Below are 23,233 nucleotides of genomic sequence, written 5' to 3'. Positions count from 1 at the left end.
AGACACACAGTGAGTCAAGATGATGTAGAGATGAAAGACTAATGTCATGGATTTGACCAATCTTCCAGCTCTTCATTTCTGAAAGATGGAAAAATATATAGGGGCTCTATTTATTTCCAGGCAAGATGATATAACTTAACCATAAAAGCATCCTCTCAACATATTCTCTTTTTTCTTGGGATATCTACGAGAGCATGTATTAAATTCTACTTTGCCATATAAGGAGCTGAGGTATGCAGACCATAGAATACTAGCATCAGGAGAAGAGCAGACTTGGAGGTGGGTGGAATAATGGAAAGAATACTTGGGGTCAGAGAGATCTGCGTTTGGATCCTGGCTCTGAGTTTTACTAAGATGTTGGGCAGCGGGGGGCTATTTAATCTCACTGTTCCTCAATTTCCTAAAATGTAAACTAAAGGTTATAATATTTATTTTGAGACACTGTTGTGAGAATTAAATGTAAAGAGCTTTATGCAGAGAGGGCACCTGCTAAACGTAACTTTTTTCTTTACCTTCCTAACTTTTTTCAAAGTTTTTCAGACATTTGGACTGTTAGAGAACTAATGGCCTCTGTGACCACATGACCTGAAGTGATAACAAAATGCAATAGATAAAAACACCAAACAGGAGATAGTACAGGGTTTGAATCAGTTAGGTCTGGCATCAATACAAAACTCACTTACTGGCTTTGCAATCTTGGATGTTACTTAATCTTTCTGGATCTCAGTGTTCTCATTATAAAATGGAAATTATTCCTGCTTTGCTGAGGGGCTGCTGAGGGTGGTAGCAAGGATTAGAGACAACTTTTATAAAGCATCTGGTACATTAAGTAAACAGATTGTGAGTAATATTTATTGTTCAGATTTTTATTAATTAAAATTTGTCTATAGATTCATCTCCTATACTTAATATTCCTTTTTCCACCCAAGACCTTGAAAGGGCTACAATAGGGGCTTTGATCACAGATTAGCTGGTTTGGCTGTGGTAATCTAGCTCTTAAGCATTAGAATTACAGTTCCAGCCCTGCCATTAACTATTTAACTGTATGACTTGAACAAGAATTCTAGGCCTAAATTTTGTTCATCTCCAAAATGAGGAGACTGGAATAAATAATTCCTAAGGTTCTCTGTAGACATAATATTTTGATTCTGGTGTCTTTTTACTGAGTTGCAACGGATAAGTACTCATATCTTTAGAGCTTAACCTACTTCTCTATGGTTTAATTTTCACATTCCCTCTACTCTATTTCTTCAATTGCAAAAGGGGATAATTTCTATCACTTTGCAAACAAACCAATACCTCTATTCTGATTTAGTGGCATTCCAGAATATTAATCATCATACTTTAAAACAGTCTGGATTGTTTTAATCCAGAAATTCAGTCATATTATAGGTAGTATTAATGAGGATAATGATGATTCATTTTCAAGGCTTTCTATGCCTCCAGGCCCCTGGCCATTGCGCATGATAAAATACATCAAAATTAAAAATAAGATTAAGGTTTAACAGTTAAAAATACATTCTAAGAGTAAAACACAGTTTTGTACTCATTTCTACACTATACAACGAGCACTTAAAAATCAACAAAAATAACAGATTCATTAACCAACAACAGAATTTTAATAATTATTAACTAGAAAAGAAATAAAATTAACTTGACCTTATCTTAGAAGGTTGTCAGAGACCTATTTTGGTTATGCAGATGGGAAACATGTGGTGAACTATTAGACCTCTGTTTCAGAAGTCCAAGCCCTCCTCAAATTCAGAAGTAAACCTTCAGTGAGGATTCAAAATGAATATATAGATGCTATAAGCTTACGAATATTATGTACCTTTGAATTATCTTCATCTTGTTCTATTCTTAAGCTATTCTTCAATTAATATTTATTTACTCATTTACTTACTTTTTTTTGCATGTCTACTATGTGCTTTTCCAGGGTATTCAGAATAAAATCCAAATTCCCCACCCTGGCTACTTCTCTGACCTCACCTCCAGTCACTCTCCTCCTTTGCTTCTTTTGCTCTACCTACTCTGGAATCCTTTTATTTCCTTGAATACAGTTTGTCCTTGCCTCAGGGCTTTGTCCATGCTGTTTCTGTTGGGAGCTTTCTCCCCCTCTCAAACTTCCATCCCCACCCCAAATTCTTCACCTGGCTGATTCTTTCTGTATTTCAACCCTCAACTTAAATGACACTTTCTCTAAGAATTCTTTCCTGAGCACCCAGTGGACAGTACAATAGATTTTCCCCACCCATTATTGTCTTGCATACCAATTAGCTCTTCCCATGGACTACAATTTGTAATTTTGTAATTATTTGCATACTTATTTGATGTCAGATTCCCTTAGAAGACTATAAATTTCATGAGACACTAAGGGATCGTTCCTTTATTCCCAATATTAAGCATGGTTGAATAACGAATTAATGATTCTATTGTGGTAGATTCTATAGGGTTAAGAAATATTAATAATTTAATATGGGCTCTATCCCTAAGAATTTGCTTTCTAGTAAAAAAATAAATAAATAAAGCATGCCCATAAATATTATTTAAAAATATAGAAAGTAATTCATGTCTCAAAAAATGTGCAGGAGGGTGCTGTATTAGGCTTTTAGGCTGCTGTAACAAATTATTACAAACTTGTTAACTTATATAAATTTATTCTTTCACAATTTCGAAGACCAGAAGTCCAAAATGAGATTGTTGGCAGGGCTGCTACAGGTGCTAAGTGAGTTTGGTAGGTAGGGGAGAGTGGATTATTTCTGGCTAGGCCAGGGAGAGAAGGTTTCATGGAATAAATAGCATTTAAAGTAACTTGGAAGGATGGATTAGATTTGCATATGGAAAAACAGAATGATGGCCATTCCAGATAACAGAAACAATACTAATAAATGAGGGTGTGGAAATCTGGCCTGAGTGTATGGTATATTAAACCATAAAATTAAGCCAAAAATGGGGACAGAATTAGATTTTAGAGTGTCATGAATATTGGTTAGGCATTGTTTGGTAATTACTATAGAATATTTAAAGTTTTGTCTGAACAAAAGTGACATGATCTTAGGGCTCCTGCTTCATGAAACCTAATGGGGCAACAGCGTTTAGGATGAACAGGTCTCCCCTCCCTGTTTCTCCCGACTAGGAGATTAGTACAACCAAGAGAAGATGAAAACCTGACGAGGACAGAGATACCAAAAGAGGAGAATTACTGGCCATTTATTGGATACTTGGCGGGGATAGGAGAAGCAAGAATGAGATATTTTGAGCCAAGATGACCCGGAAAATTGGGGTGAAGAAAATTAGGACAGTCAAAAGAAGGATGATTTTTAACTAGGAGGATAATTACTTGATATATTGATTCTGAGAAACTGGTGTGATACCTATATAGTTGAAGATTTAAATAAGGAAACTGGAAATACAGTGCTGTAGTTTGGGACTTAAGATATAAATGTGTGCGCTATCAACAGTGAAATAAATGAAGTCATACAACCCTGCAAAACAGTGTCAAATCATGGGAAAAGTATGCATGTGGAGTTTGACAGACATATTCACATCCTATCTCAACCAATTACCTTTCGTATGACCTGGGACAAATTGCTTGATTCTTCCACTTTCTCGTTTGTAAAAAAAGGGGAAAATAATATTATCCCTTAGTCACGATTACCTGAGTTGAGTATTTAAAAGACCTATCATCTTTAGATCTGCTTTCATATTCTGGTGGCATGATTCCCAGTAAGACATATATTTATTTTTCAATTCATTATCTTAAAAATATGTAACACACTCTTTTTACAAACTTTTTTTTCTTTGATTCTATTTCTTAAAAGCATATTGACTGTGATCCTCTAAACTGATTTCATGACCTATGAATGAGTTGCAACCTATACTTTGGAAAACACTGGCCCTAACCAGCACTCTATACTCAGGTCACACCATTACCATTGTTTCCTCAACTTCCCTCTGCCTAGGCTGCTTGCTGATATGATATTATTCCTTGATGGTCCAGAATAAGTGATAACCATTTATTTCCTCTACTACACCTATAAAATACTTTGTCTATAAGAAAGATGTATCTGTTGTCCAACTACTACTCTGGTCTCTTTGGATTGCCAAATGACAGAATCCAATAAAGGAAACCTGAAATACATTACCAGGGCAAGTAATTCATTTTAAATTATTAAAGTTTATTTCAATTTTTCCAGACCCTGAGAAACTTTTCTCTGATGGAAATGACTCCTGGCAACAATGACGTTCTGACACCATGCCTGATGCACCCTCTTTGGGAAGTCTGAATTCCACGTCACAATGGCTGTGTTCAGATTACCGGTTTCATCTTGCCTGTAAGCCCAATTAAACTACTGACGTTTCTAATGGTCTTCTGTCCACTTTGTAAATCATCATAAAGAATATTAAACCAACCACATAAATTTGCCTCTGTGTGACTCAATGCACAACCAGAGGCACAATACCAAAATGCATAATAAAAAAATAACAATTTTTGATAACAATAAATGCTTTTAGAATACCCTTTATATATGAATTTTGGACTAGTTGGTAGAGGGGACCACAGTTCAGTGGATCTCATAAGATGAATCTAAGGCAATTTGTTCCTCAGCAAACACAGCTCAGACACTGAGTGTAGAAGAAAGATCAAAGCCTCAGAGTCCGAAGTTGGGTTTACTCTCAGGCCTAGATGTCTGAGGATGATTCGCATTGGTGATCAGTATGGTTTGGGTAACCTGCATGCCCTACCCTGGGCCTCAATTTACTTATTCCAAAATGGGATGACTGGACTTTTATTTCTTATATCCTTTCTACTTGTAATGTTTGACGATGCTCTGCCCTTACATCCCTTTCACCTCAATCTTTTAATCTTAAAAAATGTGAAATGTGTTTATAAAGTTCTTTGATGCCCCTAAATGTTATTCAACGTGATAACAGTACAATTCATGAAGCCTAAATTTTATCATTTTAGCTTTGCCTCAGAGGCCAAGTTTTATGAGAGCCTTAATTTGCACCACCAGAAGCTAATTTAATAAAAATGAAGGGACCCCTTTTAGAAATAAATTAAAATTGGTGGAGGAGGGCAGATAACTTTATGCAAAAAAAAAAAAAAAAAAAAAAAAAACCAGGAAACTAAGCTTAGAAGGGGTCTAATTGTTCTGAGTTCTAAAGAACGCTGTGGTCTTATTTGTGCTGAGAAACTGGTCCTGGCTTTTGACGCACTGAAAGTAGAAGTTTCTAATGGCAACTTCCCAAATCTCTGGACTCTTGACCCAATACCTTTTGTACCATTTGCCCCATTTTCTTGAAGCACAATCTACTGCATAGCAATTAGACAAACAGGTACAGAGCACCATCCATCCTAGAGTCAGGTAGATTTATCTTTGGAGACAACTTCAGTGTATGGGATGTAAGACACAACTTAAACAGAAAACTAGTGAAGACCACTTCACAGACAAAAAGGATATGTATGAGTGGGCACTTCTCATTCTGCTCCGGTGAAAGAAGTATAAAGTCAAAGGGGAGAAAGACTAGGCAACTGATGCCTAATGTTATGTGGTAAATAGTAGGTTTGTCTTTGACAAATTCCTTTATAATTATCTTCCTGACTGTCAAAAACTTTATTCAACCCATCTTCACAATATTCTCTGAATGAATGACTCCTAAAGTTCTGACTTAAATTTTCTAATTGTACTAATAACAATAGCTGTTTCTTGATTACTACTATTATGCCAACTACTGGGGATTACAAAAATCAGTAAGAAATAGATCCTGATTTTAGAGACCTTACCATCTATGGTTTTCGACTGTGGTAGTTATGACAAAAATAACAATAACCATCATTTATTCACTCATACCATCCAGGCACTGTGCTCAGTGGGCAGCATATATAAGCTGCCAAAGTTCCCTCCAGTTCACCAGATACCCTGACAGTGAAGTGATCTTGCTCTGTCCATGCATCATCTCTCAAAGCAAAAAAAAAAAAAAAAAAAAAAATGGACCTAACAGGAATTCAGACAATAGGCAGGGATATTTAAGCAACGTCAGAACTGTCTACAGTAAACATACAAGAACTGCAGTCAATAATGAAAGAGTGCAGTAAACCAAAGTGAAAATGGAAGAAATCATCTGAATCACCTTTAGTGTACTCTGTCGAGAGGAACTGTGACACTTCGAAAACCACGATGCAGTAAACCCCACATCCGGCATTCCAACAATGACACAAGGAGATGAATGCTATTTAAGTGTTTTAAGACTCTCTAGCAAAAGACCTCATAACACATTAAATTGTGAAACTTAGGAAGACATCATAACCTTCTGGACTTCACTACAAAAATGTACATTTTGATCTAAAATTTTAAAAAAATAACACTGAATTTCCTTGTAGTATTTCATAACCTTTGAGTGCGGCATTAAAATGCTTTTCTTTTTTCCCCCACCAACTCTAAGCTTCTGTTTTCTTACCCTGGGCGTCTGAATCTTTTATATGCTTGGGTTCTATTCACTGCCTGTTATTCAGACATTGAAATCCCAAATGTTAATTGTTCTTCCAAGTACATTGACAAAACAGCAGCTAAATAAGGGTAGACCAGACTGTGGTAGACTCTGACATGCATTTATGGAACAATGGGGCTCTGAGAGACAGCCTTGTAGCTCACGGGAAGACATAAGATGTGCTATTTTGACTGCTTCATAGCAGAATGGGGAACACACGCACACAAGGGAATTATGCATTTTACTTAGTTTTGCCCAAAGTCCTCAAAGCAACAGAATCTTGTGATGTCATCATGAACTTTCTTTCTCTCCATTTACATTGACACAAAGGCTAAAAATTTCTAATGACATCACAAAGGAAAAAGGAACCTACTTTGATTCCATAAGAAATCTGTTACCTTCTAAGAGACTTGTACCAAAATGTAAGAATCCTTCCTGACAGGGTGTAAGTCACTGTGCTGATGCACGGTGGGTGACACCCTCCCTAATGCAATTCAAGCCAGCCAAAAGAAAGGATTCACAATTTAGGTTGGATAAAAAAGACATACTGAATATTGAGCCTTACAAATTTTCTTTTTTTAAAGAAGGAAATCATTTAAACATGTATTTCTTCAGGGATATTCAAATTTTTACTCATGTCTGGTTACTATGTTACCAATATTTTTGTCCTTTTTTTGAGTTGGTCACAAAAACACAGAGGAAGGTAGAGGAAGCTTTCACTTACAAGAATGCAGTGCAGCTCAATCTTTTGTTTTTAAGGTGCAGTGATTTCAGTCTCTAAATGTAACTTCAGGCAGTCTGAAAAGAAACAGGTTAAAATCTCTTTCAGTTATAATTGGTATTTCAGATTTAATTAAAAATTAAACTTTCATAATGTTTCACCATCCAAAGCAATGCATTATCAGTCAAGCGTGGCTTTTTTTTTTTTCCTAAGGAAAAAAAAAACTCTCTTCCCAGAGTCGTTTTTTTTAATGAAAAGGAAAGGATCTAAAGAGGAAAAAAAGCAATTCTGAAAAACAAAATATGCCGCCATGTTAAGTACTTCATAATGATATGACTAGAAGCTCAGTGCTTCTGAATTCTACCTATATTCTGAGTTTTAAAAAACTCCTGAATAATTCCAAAGCCTCAAGATTACATAAAATGTTATTTCAGAGAAAAAAGAAGAAAATCTACAATCTGAATACACATATTAAAGAGAAATATAACTTCAAATAAAATTGGAAAAAAATGTTACATCTACTACTTTCAAATGACTGAATTGGTGGTGGGGCAAATGGTGAAGTAGAGGTAAAGGAACATATTTAGCAATACAAATGCCCATTGCAAGGTATTGTGGGTTTAGTGCACTCCAGACCACATCATGCTGTATAGCTAGTCACATGCAGCACTGCTATTTGAAGCAACATGGGAAGACCATCAGGGTTTGAACCAGCCTTCTTGATTTAAATAACTGTGAACGCATTTAAAAAATACCTATTTTTAATCTTTGAATTAAGAGTCCAGGCATTAAAATAAAAGTATGTCATAAATACTTGGGCTTAAAATGTCATACTAATTTTTTCAATCCTTTCTTTCTTCATACAACACCATCTATGAATAAGATAATAGTTAAAAAACAGACTGGATTAAGTCATCCCTATTTTTAGCTTCAAATAACTGACACAACAGGTTTAGAAAAACATAGCTTTTTAGTGTAAAATGGAGGTAGAACAATTATCTTTCTTTTACTTTACAGCATGGCAATACATTTTTTATATATTTGTAGCACTAAATATGGTATGTTTATGCCCACCTTCCTATTAATGCAAGGTAATATTTTAATATCACCATATATGAGACTATGATCATAGATCAGCCCTGAAATTGCATCTGTTTTTAGAAAATGCATCTAGTTCTTACTTGTGAATTCTATTTTCTTTTTCTCTTGTATTATACAGAGGAATATTTTGGGTATTGCGTCTATTTGATGCATATAGATTTTAAGTTCAAACTGGCTTAAATTCACTAGGTCTATCCATGAATGGATCCAAAAAAAAAAAAAAAAATCACTGACATTGACTAACTAAACTTTTCCCCTGCTTCTCACATGCCTGAATTAGACTAAAAATGCACCAGTGTAAAGACAGAAACTGACTGAGAGGAGGGGAGTTCACATATTTCCTTATAAGGCAACAAAACATTCATAAAAGAAACTGACAAAAATAACTCATGCTCAGAAATAATAAGGAATAACAATAATCCCCAATAAATGATTCAGAAATATAAAAACTGCTCACCTCTATATAAATCTGAATCACCAATTGGTACTGTTCTACTCACCGATCACATATGGTTAGTGAAACTGATTCAACTGTCTAGTTCAGACAAGAAAGGGTGATAGAAACTAGGCTGCATATTTATATATAAACTATTTAACTGACAACTAGCAGTTCAATTTAATCAGTCAGATTTCCTTTTCCTTAATTCACCAGATGTTGAGTGAATTGAACTTTTAGTTCAAAACAATAAAGCAGTTTCTACGAATAGGAAGTCAAGTTACAGTCTCCTCTTCTCATGTCATTCCTCTTTCTCTTCTTTGACCTTTCTCTTCCCTTCTCTATCTCTGCCTGTTTCTTCCTTACTTTCACTTTCTTCCTTATTTATTTTCTCCCTCTCTCTTCTCTCTTTTTTTTCCCCCCTTGGTGAGGGTAATGAAGCTCAAAAATAACATCTTGTATCCTGTTGAGGGAAACTTGGTCACAACTATCCTTCCAGATGACAAATTCATTCTTAAATGTCTGCTTCCCAATCCAAAGAAAACAGAGCAATTGAGAAAATAGAGATGCAACATCACTTAGCACTACCAACACCACCACTTTTAATTCCCATGTTACATTCATCACAAGGAGGACTGAAGTTGATTTACGTTATCCCCTAACCTCAAATAGGACCACAAATAAGACTAATAACAGGACCATTTTGTGGCACTCAGGCAAACGGCTGGGCAAAACAGATGGATCTTACTTTGCGCCAGGACTCAAAAAATGCAGTCGCCAACACACTGTTGGCGACTACATATCTTGGCCCAAGGATGGACCTGGAAGTGGGACCAGTTGTCTTTGATATGAATACTGTTCCTATTCATATCTGCCTCGTGAGAAATCATTAACTCTGTTCCTATGTAGTGGGGTTAAGTATTGGGTAGAAACTCTTTGGAAGATTGATCATCGAGAAAGTGAAATATTCTGAAGGCATGTCAGATTAGATTAAGGAGCAGAGAAGTTAGGACTAGGACCTTATTTTTGGCACTACTGTCTACTTTTCAACCTCCTGTTTTTTTCAAGTTCAGTACTGTACACTGAACCCACTTTTAAAATACTAGATTTCCAGAGTATGTGTCATCAATAAGAATAACTTGCTGCTGACGTTTTGGGTTCCAAAATCTGTTAAAATTTTTTCAAGTTATCCAGATCAACCTCAGTCATTATTAAAACTGACCACCAATGTCAGACTTCTTTAATCAAGACAGAACTATGTAAGGCTTTATAGAATACACCCAGTGATACACTGGGGAACAGCTCAGTAATCAATGCAAATTACAAAGCCCGGAAGAATGCTTCTCTTGGCAGAGACTATTTAGCAAAAGAGTTGTACATTCTGCACTAGTTAAAGATTCTGAATGGCTTTCCAGAGAAGTAGCAAATGCATTATATTACAGTAACCCATCCTGTAAGTCTTCAAGGCCAAAAAACAAAGCCCCAGACAATAAAAAACTGAAGGGGGGTGAGGAACTATAGATCTTAGTATTGATTAGGAACAAAGGACTGCTTCTGACCACACTCTACTTTTTAAAATCCTCGCATAGGTAGGAGTTTTAGATATCACCAGGTCACAGAACTTCAAGGAAAGAGCAACAAAGCACTCCAGTTTAGGAAGTCTGTGCTAATACAGGCAATTCTCTTAATGCTTTCCCAACTATTCAGCACTGACTGTATCTTGCTCAGATTGTTTTTGAGAGTTCACTCACCTCTCTATGATTTATTCATTCTGACACTGTTCAGATTTGATTTTTAACAGACAAGCCCTGTTTGTGGTCAACATAGAGACCAAATTATAATGTTTTAATTATTTCTCTTAGTCTTTTTTTTTTTTTCCTTTTCACTTACAACTTTTCTTATTGTGAAATATTTCAAACATATGCAAGAGTAGAGAGTATAGTAAAGTGAACGCCCCTCCCCCCGCAAAGAAAAGAATTCCTATGTACATTGCTTTATTGCACTTTATAGATACTGCATTTTTTACAAATTGAAAGTTTGTGGCAACCCTGCGTCAAGCACTTCTACCAGTGCCATTTTTCCAACAGCATTTGCTCACTTCATGTCTCTGGTAATTATACTTTGGTAATTCTTACAATATTTCAAATTTTTTATTATTATTTTATTTGTTATGGTGATCTGTGATCAGTATCTCTGATGTTACTATTGCAAAAAGACTACAACTAGCTGAAGTCTCAGATGATGGTTAGCATTTTTTAGCAATAAAGTATTTTTAAATGAAAGTATGTACATACATAATGCTATTGCACACTTAATAGACTACAGTATAGTGTAAACATAACTTTATATGAATTGCTGAAACCAAAAGATTTGTGTGACTTGCTTTATTGTGGTGGTCTGGAACTTGAACCTTAATAATTCTGAAATAGGCTTGCATATAGAAATACAATTGACTTGTGTATAATGCTCTTGTATCCAGCGAGCTTGCTGAACTCATGTATTAGTTTGTGTGTATGTGTATGCATTCCTTAATATTCTCTACGTACTTATGATATTTTCTGCAAACAGAAGTTTTACTTTTTACTTTCCAATCTGGATGCCTTTGATTTCTTTCTTTTCTGTCTGTTTCTTTCTTTTTTTTTCTTTCCTTGCTTTATTTCCTCTTTTTCTTTTTATTTATTTATTTTTCTTACCTTTCTGTACAGAAACTCCAGTACAATTTTGAACAGGAGAGGTGAGATCTGACAACTTTGCCTTGTTCCCAATCTTAGAGAAACCCGTCAGTTTTTCATCATTAAGTATGATATTAGTTGCAGGTTTTTTCATAAGTGCCCCTTATTTAGGTACAGAAGTTCTGTTCCTAGTTTGTTAAAAGTTTCTGTCACAAATGCATATTGGATTTTCTCAAAATTTTTTTTGTGTATCTATTGCCACAATAGATACACATATAGATACAATATACATATAGATACAATAGATATAGTCATGTGGTTCTCTCCTTTATTCTACTAATATGTTATATTACATGAATGGATTACTGGATGTTAAACCAATCTTGCATTACTAGGATAAATCTTACTTGGTCAGGGTGTAAATAATATTAGATTGCTGTACTTAGGTTTGTGAATATTTTGTAGAGGATTTTTGTTTCTATATTTATGAGGAATACTGGTTTATTTTCTTATGATGTCTTTGTCTGGATTTGGTCTCAGGGTAATACTGTTCTAATAGAATAAACTGAAAAGTGTTCCTTCTTCCTCTATTTTTGGAAAAGTTTGTGAAAAATTGGTATTATTTCTCCTTTAAATATTGGCTAGGATACAGTGAAGTCATTTGCATCCAGACTTTTCTTTGTGGGATGACTTAGTTAATAATTCTATCTTTTTACCGTTATAGGTCCATTTAGATTTTCTGTTTCTTCTTGAATCAGTTTTGGTAATTTGTGCATTGCTAGAAGTGATACCATTTTATCTAAATTGTCTAATTTCTTGGAATATATTTGTTCATAGTATTACATTTTAATCTTTTAAATTTCTATGGGGTTGGTAATGTCCCCTCTTTCACTTCTGACTTTGGTAATCTGTTATGTCCTCTCCTTTTTCCTTGGTCAGTCTAGCTAAAAATCTGTCAATTTTGTTGATCTTTTCTAAGAATCAACTTTTGGTTTCATTGATTTTCTCTATTATTTTCTTGTTATATATTTCATTGTTTTCTGCTCTAATCTTTATTATTTCCTTCTACTTTGAGTTTTGTTATATAGTTATACCATATCTATGTTTACCTACATAATTATATTATCAGTGCTACTTATCTCTTTGGGTGTATTTTAATTGCTGTTTGCTGTCATTTCTTTTCAGCCTAAAGGATTTCTTTTAGTATTTCTTGTAAGGCAGGTCTGCTAGCAGCGAATTGTCTCAGTCTTTATCCTACAATATCTTTATTTTACCTTCACTTTGAATAGTTTTGCTGGATATAAAATTCTTGATTGTCATTTTAAAAAATCTTTATTTCCTTCAGCCTTTGAATATGTTATCTTTCTGCCTTCTGACTTTAAATGTTTCTGATGAGAAGTCAATTGTTAATCATAGTGGTGTCCCCTGTATCGAATTTCTTTTTTTCTCTTGCTGCTTTCAAGCATTTCTCTTTCTCTTTGGCTTTCTAAGTTTGGCTATGATGTGACTATGTATGGATTTTTCATATTTATGATACCTGGAATTTGTTGAGCTTCTCAAACATGTAGATTAATGTTATTCATAATATTTGGCAAATTTTTGGCCATTGTTCCTTCCAATATCTTTTTTCTTCTCTTTTTTTCTTTTCTCTCCTCCTTCTCTCCCATTACACGTGTTGGTATGCTTGATGATTTCTCACAGATCTCTGAAGCTCTACTTTCTTCATTATGTTTTTCTCTTCTTCAAATTGGATAATTTCTACCAATTAATTTCAAGTTCACTGATTTTTTCTTTTGCCATCTCAAATCTGCTGTTGAGTCCCTCTAGAATATTTTTCATCTTAATTAGTGTACTTTTTAACTCCAGAATTTTTGTTTCTTTTTAAAATAATTTCTATCTTTATATTAATATTCTTTATTTGAATAGTAATTATAGTAATACTTTATGTAATTATTTAATATGATTTCCTTACTTACTCAAACATATTTGTAGTAGCTCCTCTCAGGTCTTTGCTAAATTCACCTTCTGCTTTCCCCCACAACCTGGAGATAGTTTCTGTTGACTGCTTTTTTTTTAACTGGGTGTGGATTAAACTCCTGTGTCCTTACATGTCTGAAAAATTTTTTCTTGAAAATTGACATTTTATACAATATATTATAGTAGTTATGACTTCTGATTTTTCCCTCTGGGGGTTTCTGCTGTTTTTGCTATTTATGTGTTTGTTTGTTTAGTGACTTACCAGTCTAATTCTTTGGAATCTGTCTCCCTCATACTGTTCAGCTGCTGATGTCTCTGGTCAGTTTTTATAATTCCTATTTTCATTTCTTAGCTAAGACTTGCCCCTGTGTCAGCACAATTTGCAGTTTATATTCAATGACTGGTCAGAAGTTGTACTCAAACAACTTAGGCCAATAAGCTAACACCCTTTGCTGATGAATATATGCATGGGTTGGGGAATTCATTCAAAGTTCAGTCAGCTTACAAGTCTTCCTTGCCTCTTACATTCCACTGGGCTCTCCCTTATCTCCTCTTTGCACTAGGCCTTAGGGTCAGTCTGGGGTATGTGGATATCTTGGACCTTCTCTGATCTTCCCTGAAACATGTATGCAGATTTCCAAACCACCAGAGATATGTGTTACTTTCATCAAGGCTCAATATGGCAGTCTCCTCATCCAATTCTCCTTGTTAAATTTCTGGCTAATATGCCAGTCTATTGCCTGTCCCAACCTGAACTGCAATCTGAGGCTAGCTGTGATGTTTACACTTCCTTTTTGTTTGCTGCTGAGACTGTTACTGTTTTGACAGCACCCAGGGGCATGTGGTTTTTCAGCTTGATGTTCTATTCCATCAAGTCAGCCCCTTTCAGCAGTGAAGGTGTGGATATTCACGGCTCACCCTGCCCTGATGGAACTATTGTGCCAGTGGAGTTTGGGGAGGGGTAAGGAGAGGAGGTAGTCCCAGCTAAAACACCAGACCCCACTTATGTCTGTTGTCTCACAATAATCTTTAATGTGGCACCTTTTACCCTCAAAAACATCCAATTTAGGTGATAAAATTTATAGTCTCCTTCTACATAGTGATCATAAACCACTTACGGTATTCCTTCAACAAATGCCCACTGCCTAATTCTTTGCCTTGTAATGCAAGAATCAGAGGCCCAGCTGCACGGGGGGTGTGTGTGGGTGGGTGAGGAAGTCCAACTGCTACTGAATGAAAGTTTCCATGATGGTTACATGTGTACAGAAAATCCTCTACAGCTCTAGAAAGTACAAACATTTTGGGGGATTAAGAATATCTGTCAATTCTGAAAATCCTTAGTTGGGTTGGGCCATGAGAATTGGGAGGTGGATGGAGGATGAGGATGAGGGTGCCAAACTTCTCCCATCAGAGATAAATAATTTTGCCTTACTTTACAGATCTAAGAGGAATCACTCAATGAGAAGAGGTAAAATTATGTGGTTTATAAAGGATTTCTAGGAAATTTAGAGCTTGAATGAGCCAAAATAAACCCATTCCAAGTCACTGTGGAGAATGTGTTATCTAGACTTAATCTTACATAAAATAGTAGCTCAGAGATCTCACTAAAGAGGTCCAAATACTTACTTAGATCAGTTTAGTATTTACCAAATTGTTCCTTCACGGTTTCCTGTCCCTCTCAGTTTATATCTACTCAGGAACATACTAAGGTGATGCACTCCTCTGGGAGCTTAAATAACTCTTGCAAATCAGAAAGTTCCCATATAGAAATAGGGAGTAATAAGCACTTTAGAAACGATTTTTGCTTTACATGATGATCCACAATAAAATTCCCTTGAGAGATTCTCCTAGAGCATTTAAATTATGAATAGATTTACAAAATCACTCCTATCACATAAAATGAGATAAACATGTAATGTAGTGTCTGCTTCTAGGAATTTTCAAAACTTTTTTTTTTGTTTGTTTGTTCTTCAAAAAGACTTAAAGGATTGGGAAAATCAGTAAACTTTGTGCAGTAGAAATTCAGAACGTATGATGCATTAACTTCGAATATCTTACTGATATTTTTGGATCAACATTATGCTTCACAATTTACAAAGTACTGAAGAAATCAAAGTATTCACCAAACTTCATCTAATTAAAATGTCATAGCAATTCACCTTTAACCAAGGAATGTGTAACAGTAAATATTACTATTTCTATTTGGAAAACAAGGAATCTAATCCATGAAACAGAACATGTAAACATCACATAAATTGCTTAATGACGTGAATAAGTCTGCTGATGGAGTATATGATGAAATTCCATCACCTTGTAGCATGAGATTATCAATTAGGCAATATCCAGGCTGTGACAAAGAAGAAACTTGGAACCTGCATCTTCCATTTTGTGTATATTAGAGCAGAATCAAAATAAATGTTTAAAGAGATTTTTTTTTTCTCCTATGAAAAATGATACTTCTCCAGCTAATCTCTCAGGTAAAGTGGGTAGACATTTTTTAACTGTGTGTTTTTGTTAGGCTTTTCAATTTCTGTAAAAGAATTTAAACACAACCCCTAACTTGACTACTATTTCTGCCCTTAATTAACAAAGAATAGCTGTATTCCAAGTGTTTTCCAATAATACAATCTAGAATTCACAGTCATCCAATAGCAATCAAAGGCCTAACTTAGAGAAACAGTATATATAGGAAACTGTCTGAAGGATGTGCAGTCCTTTCATTGGAATTCAGCATCTAGATATATTCTAAAATCTTCCTTCGAGTTATACCAGAATGGAGTGTCATCTATCTGGTCTGTATTTTATGAGACTGAGAATACCAAATTGTACATTACTGAAATGTTATCAATCTATATTGAGGGCCACAAGAGTAGAAGTATACCTATAAAATATTCTTTGTTTCTCATGAAAGTGAATATTGATCATGATATTCATAATAAAATACAGGGATCCCTTTATATACTTAAGGGTATCAGAGGAAGATATTTCTTTCTAGTCTTAATATCAGCAATGTATTTCTTCAAAACATATGATAAGAATCTTATTTGTAAACGTATGTAAGATACTATCTAGGGTGCTTTTTTATATATAGGTCTAATTCTTGCCCCCTTCTCATGTTTTTCCCTTGTTTACCCATTTTAGTTTTCATTTATTTCATTTATATTATATACTTCACTTAAATTTTATTTAATTTCATTCACAATAAATATATATATGTGTGTGTATATATATATATAAATATATATTTATATCGTATACCTATGTATCCCTTTAAACCATCTTTATTTCTTTTTGGAACAAAGAGATGTCCATCTGCCTCTCTGTCTTCTTATTTACCTTTTCATATACCAAGTCATCTAAAGTTACTAGAGGATACCCCAAAATTTAGATGTAATTTCAAAATGTCAACCTAGTTCTTCTAGGAACTGGACTTGATAGCCTTATTTATACTTTTGCGGTAACTTCATTTTCTTCTACCCTCAATGCTATTCAAATCAGATGTCTGAAGCAAAGTAATAGACTTGTATCGTGAGGGTCCAAGACTAAATTAAAGCTAAGATAAGCATCTTTTTGCTAACTCATCTAAAGGTGATTCTTGGCTTTCTATGAATAGAATAATTTGGAACCTATGGAGCAACAGTAGCTATTTTCAAATCATTAATAAAGCATATAAAATAGGGCAGTCATGACTGACTGTGCAGGTTGTGCCCTGTACAAGGGCTCCCAGTACAGTGGTGTGTTCCAATTTAGAAGCCATACTCCCTGGCCCAAGCTACATCAGCTGGAACAGGGTTTCCTTTAATAATTTGCACAAAGGTGCAACCTCTTCCTGAGTTGTTCTAAACCTCTGTACAAGTAACAGAAGCCCTCTATAACATGTTTCTATAGTATTTCTAACAAAATATAATTAATTGCATTGATATTTAGCCGGCTTTCTAGTTGTTACATGTTACATGAATGTTTGGGTAAGCCTGCTAGTAATGACCTCACCACCTGAGTTTGAGTCTACATGACTTGGACTAAGCAATGCTTCAAAAACAGAATGTTAGTTATAAGTACAGATCTACTCAGGGAGACTGACTCTGAAACAGAATAGGAGGAAAAGGATGCTCCTAATATTGTCCTTCTTTGTAGGAAACAACATATCTTATATCAGATCATATTCTCAACATACTAAAGGCTTTTCTTCTGAAGTGGAGTTGAGAAGTGGGTGCAGAGCATAATGTTATTCATATTATTATTATCTCATTGATTAAACTGTCTCCAGTTTAGAATTTTCAAGCAATGAGAAAAGTGACTTTAAAAAATCTTCAATAAGTTTTGCGACAATGGATTATTTGTATAATGGAGTACTTTGCCCTTAAATTTAGCTCGTGGCTTTCTCTCTCCCTGGGAAATTTTATACAGTTAACTCTCAATAAATGATTTACAAGTGAGCTATGCATGAAACATTTTACATTAACTTTTTTTCTGACTGCAAAATTAACACATACCCTTTGCAAAAGAATTGGAAAATGCAGAAAAGTATAAGAAAAAATGATAAATACCAAAAGTCTGATCACAGAGTCAATCAACCACTACTGGCACTTCAGCATTTAATTCAGACATGACAAACTTTAATCCCAGTTTGGCTTCCTTTTCTCCTCCTGAACATCACTGAGCTGCCTCCTATTTTCACTTTTTGGTATTTACTCAAGCAATAGTAATTATTTTCTACAAATTAATTTAGCAATTAACCAAGTATGATTATATTTCATAGATCTGATACAGATTATTATTCATTCTTACTGTTCATTATAACATAAGTTTTATCTAATCATGCCGTATGAAGATTATAATACATAACAAAGTATGACATTACATACTTTGTGTTAGATCATTTCTGTTTCATAATATGGATGCTAGAAATAGCTTCATTAACTCATGAAAAACAAAAGTAAAATGGTAAATTTGATGTTAAAAAGTCAAATACTGCATGCAAAGACCAAAGACAAATTATTTTAGATAATACTCTTGCTTCTTTATTTTGATTTTTACTATCTTTACTTCAAAACTACAATATTAGTATGGAAAACTGAGAGTTAGCTATGCTTATGAAGGTAAAGCACCATAAAAGCGCCAGTGCATCTCTCTCAAGAGTCTAATCTAATTCTATCTGAGGAGCTATCCTCTTTCCATGAACTCTGTCATGTAGAATTACATCATCTCCCATGGCTCAAATTATCTCCAATTCATAAAATGCTTTAACAAAACTATTATGAAGTGGGTTCTGTTATATATTCATATAACTTCCTCCTCACTTTGGTTTAGCACAGAAATACACAATACATCAATATGTATTTCATTAAGACAGTTGTTTCGATATGGTAACAAGCTGGGCAAATAGAGGAAGTGTGTTGGATATAATTTATTTACATTTTAGTAAGATCTCAGATGAATAATACCACACAGGAAGCTCATAGTGAGGTTAGGAAGAAATGGTGGCTGAAAGATGTCTTGAAGTTTGGAAGCTGTTAAGTATTGCTTAATCAATAGTATTGCTTCTGAATTAAGATAGGATATCAGTTCCACAGGGATAGGTATTGTGGTCCATGACAAACATTATTCAATGCAGGCATTAAAACTTAAGGGGGGATATAAATTTTCCAAAATATGATAAATGTTTAAGGTTATAACTTAGAACATACATCAAATGCTAAAGTTTAAAATGGGTGGCCCTATGATATAAAAATCCCATTAAATCCCAAAGGATGGGACTATGCTTCTTTAATATACCAAAGCTTACTGCTAAAATTTCCTTTTAGTAGAGATGCTAACTTCATGTTAGCATTTGGATTTCCTCCTACTTTGCATGTTAATTCTTTTGTGAATGATTCTAAAAATCAAAGCAAGTCCTTTAATGAAATAAGAAATTCAGAAAGCAAGGATTTTCAGTCTACAATTATAGTAGCCTGCACTATTTCTGCTTTGAAATTATGAGCAGGGTCACCTTTGCGTAGGACAAATTATCACTGGTAATATTTTAGAGATTAATGTGTGTAGCATTTGTCTACCCAGTGTTGTTCCAAAGAGAATTTTTAAAAATCTTGCAAAGGTAAATACAATTTTCAAGCAGAAAGTGAGAAAATAATGGTAAAGGTACAATAACAATAGGAAAAGCATAAAGAGGCCAGGGTGAGGCCAACATACAAAAGGTAAATTGTGAGTTTTAATATAAGTGCTTAAATATAGACTAAGAATATGACTATATTTGTATTAGCCACTATAAAGAATAAGTATTTCATTAGCATTTGTTGTATTTGAATTTTCCCCTTATTTATATCTTAATCTGCCAACTAGAACGTAAGCTCATTGAAAGTATGTAATTTTTGTTTTCCTGTACTATAATTCATAATAACTAGTGTGATGCTGAGTAGAAAATTGATTCTCAATCAATATTTCTTTGTTTTGTGTGAAATATAAAGAATCTGGTGAAGAGGGTATAGTATAAAAATATCATATGTTCATTCATGCATACTGTATAAAAGAACAAAATAAATGATTCTGAAAAATAAAATAAATTATAACACTAGATGGGGAAAACAGGATAAATTATGCTAAACTACACTGAAGCAGTAAAATAAATACAAAAAAAACACTTCAATTGAAAATAAATCAATGTAATTGCACACTTAAAACCTACAGACAATTAAGACTTCCAGAGAAATGAAAATACAAAGATGGCATCATGAAAGTGATTTGTCCCAACATCACATACCATTTCTGTCATACTATATAAGAAGTGATAAATTATGATCAGGAATTCCAATTTCCTGATTCTATAGAATATGAACTATCTATATTATAGAAGTCCATAAAATTTCAAGTTTTATAGATGTCCCTGATTAGAATTTGAGCACTATGACTTCAGATGTAAAAACTCATAATTTCAACTGTAAATCAAAATTTAACTTTTAGCAATTCTTAAAATTCACATTTTAACATGGTAAACAATTAGGTAGCCTTCAAAGTATTCTTAATAAAGTCTTAAATGTAAAGTTTTTCTAGTGATGCAGGGGAAATTTAATAATGGGAAATCAATTACTGTAAATCTCTTGCTGAATTATCATAATCTGAATAATCCTATAATGTTTTTAAGGGAAGGGACTATGCCTCTGAATTCCAATGCCTAGTGAACAATTTCTGGCACATGGTAAGTGCTGAATAAATGTGTGTTCAAATTGATTTTAATTGAAAAAGACATCACAAGAAAAGTCTGTGTTCACTCACCAATTAGAGTTTGAGAATATTTACCCCAAAAGGCATGTAGTGTACTTCAACACATTCCTAATAAACAAAGAAAGGGTGAGAGAGTAGTATTCTAACTCACCTTACCAATGTAACAAAGAATATCTGTCTTAAATCAACAACTAATATCTGCCTTAACAATGGAATAAATTAGAGGCATTATCATACAATCAAGAACGAGACAGCAGCAACTAACACAACAATGCAAAGCAATTATACCTCAAAAAAGATGTTAAAAAAAAAAAAATGAGAATACCTCCTATCACCATGATTACTTAACTGATCTGGAAATTCTAGTCAATGAAATAGAACATTAAACAGAAGAGGGAAAAAAAGAAGATAAAGTCATCAATGTTTGCAGACAATTTAAGGACCTTGAAAACTCAAGAGAATTTATGTTATTAAAATTATTAAGAAAGCTGAATAAAATAGCTAGATTATAAATATTATAAAAAGATATGGTTTTTCTACTGAACAATGAGAAAACGGAATGTAAGCAATTAAAGAGAATAACAAGAACAAAGCATGCTTATACTTGAATTAAATAAGGAATCTGAGGACCTATATGAATAGAAAGACACAGTTTATTTGCATATGAAACATTACATAAATAGAAACATACGATGCTTCTAAATGTGATGACTGAATATTGCAAAGATATGAGTCTGCTTTATAGGTTTAATAAAATTCCAATGGATCATTTTTATGAAATCAATGGAATAAATCAATCTTAAAGAATAAGTAGGTGACAATATTCAAAGTATTTTTGAAAAAAGAAAAAAAGGAAGGATTTGACTTAACAGATCTGTAAACATACTGTGAAGCTCTAACGGAAACAGTATGGAACCAGTGAGAGAAATGAAAAAACAGGTAGTCCAAAAATAGGTCCTAATGTTGATTTAAAAATTAGTAAGCAAGAAAGATGGTACCCAAATTAGTGAGGAAATGGTGCTGGGATAGTTGATTAACAATTGGGAACAAAATTAAGACACATCTCATACTTTAGGATAAAATAATTTCTGGAAGGAATAGAGAGTTAAAAATACAAAATAAAAACATGATGATACTAGAAAAACGGTGAATACTTATTGGACTTCAAGCTGTTTAAAAAGAAGATAAAAGCAAAGGCTACAGTCATAAAGAAAAAAAATACAACAGAATTGACCATATAAATATTTAAAATTTTCTCACACCAACAACAGCAAAAACAATTTAATGGCATATGAAAACTGGGAGAAACCCTTATGCAACACGTTTGACAAAATTAATGATTTAACATTTAAAAGAATCTTATAAATCATCAAGACAACATGAGTAAAGGACATGAGCAAACAATTTATAAAAAGAAGAAAACAATGGCAAATAAGCATATGTAAAACATTCCAGCTCCATATTAATCAGTTCAATGTAAATTAAAACAAAATAAATCCATTTTTTGCCTGCCAAATTCGAAAATATTTATAAAATGATACTATTCAAAGCAGGTAAGAGTGTAGTTAGAAAAGTACTCTCACAAATAATTAGGGAGGAGTTATCAAAAAAACCTTGAGAAGTTTATATCCTCTAACCCAAAAATCAACCTTCCAAGAATATATGCTGAAAACATAATCCAAGATGTAGATAAAAATTTAAATATAAGAATAGTCCTCAGAGCAGTAGGAATAATGGTGAAAAATAGCCAAAATGTCAAATATGGAGGATTTAAAATTTTTTTGGTACATAAATAAGGTTCAGTATTAAGCAGCCATTAAAAATGTGTATTTTATGACTCAGAGAACTAATAATATAATAAATGTTAATTTAAGAAAGAAGAATATAGACTGTATGATCCAAATTTTTATTTAAAATTACACATACAAACACATATATGAACACATACACTTAGAAATATACATATAATTAGAAAGAGGCAGAGCAAAATCTTAGAATTGTTCATCCCTGATTTAAATTTTATTTGATATATATATATTTGTATTTACACAATTATATTCATTGAGCATACTTTACTTTTAATCTGAAAAAAAATGTATTTTAAACCTAAAAAGAATTTATATGTGTTTAGAATCTACTCAAGAGAAAAAAAATTCAAACATCAATAAAAATCAATTATCCTATACATATGGAATTACTATGCCCATTCATCTGTGAATCTCCATAATTTTATGTGTAAAGAATACCTATTGAGATATTTGATTTTCTTATTTTTACTTCTGAAGAACATAATACTCTCTCTAAATTAAGAATCAAAGAATGTAAAGTCACTTTTAAGTCCCATATTTGACCATAGTGTTCTTCAAGTGCTCTGATGGCCTTTCCTCTAACAACTTCTAGAGTAAGGTAAATAAAGTTTACCTATTCAGCAATATTCAGTCTCAGAATGTTTACTTGGCCCATTTAGCCAATACCAAGGAAGTCACCTTCAACCAACTGTGACCAACATAGTGAATAGTGCATTTGATTTTCACATTTCTTTTGCCTGGAACACGAATCATGCTGAGTATTCTGAGAGTAACAATGGATGGAAGTTGGATTTTTCATCAGTGCTTA

General features: G+C 33.6%; 1 protein-coding gene and 1 long non-coding RNA gene across 2 annotated transcripts in view; one reads left to right on the top strand and one right to left on the bottom strand.

Moving 5' to 3' along the window:
* LOC309659883 overlaps nucleotides 1–4,365 on the top strand; it is a 28,931-nt gene extending 24,566 nt beyond the window's left edge. Inside the window, exon 3 of the long non-coding RNA XR_014263017.1 lies at nucleotides 4,197–4,365. This is a non-coding gene — a long non-coding RNA (uncharacterized lncRNA). The remainder of the gene's footprint in view (nucleotides 1–4,196) is intronic.
* Nucleotides 1–23,233, bottom strand: part of ZBTB20 (zinc finger and BTB domain containing 20) — an 814,580-nt gene that overhangs the window by 472,091 nt on the left and 319,256 nt on the right. The window contains exon 8 of the mRNA XM_082460046.1: nucleotides 7,217–7,290. The gene's annotated coding sequence lies outside the window, so the exon portion shown is untranslated. The remainder of the gene's footprint in view (nucleotides 1–7,216; nucleotides 7,291–23,233) is intronic.

The sequence above is a fragment of the Balaenoptera physalus genome (genome assembly GCF_965194825.1).
Source record: "Balaenoptera physalus genome assembly, chromosome: 4".
Classification (NCBI taxonomy): domain Eukaryota; kingdom Metazoa; phylum Chordata; class Mammalia; order Artiodactyla; family Balaenopteridae; genus Balaenoptera; species Balaenoptera physalus.
The sequence above is the reverse complement of the archived record's forward strand: the minus strand, read 5'-3'. Positions and strand labels throughout refer to the sequence as shown.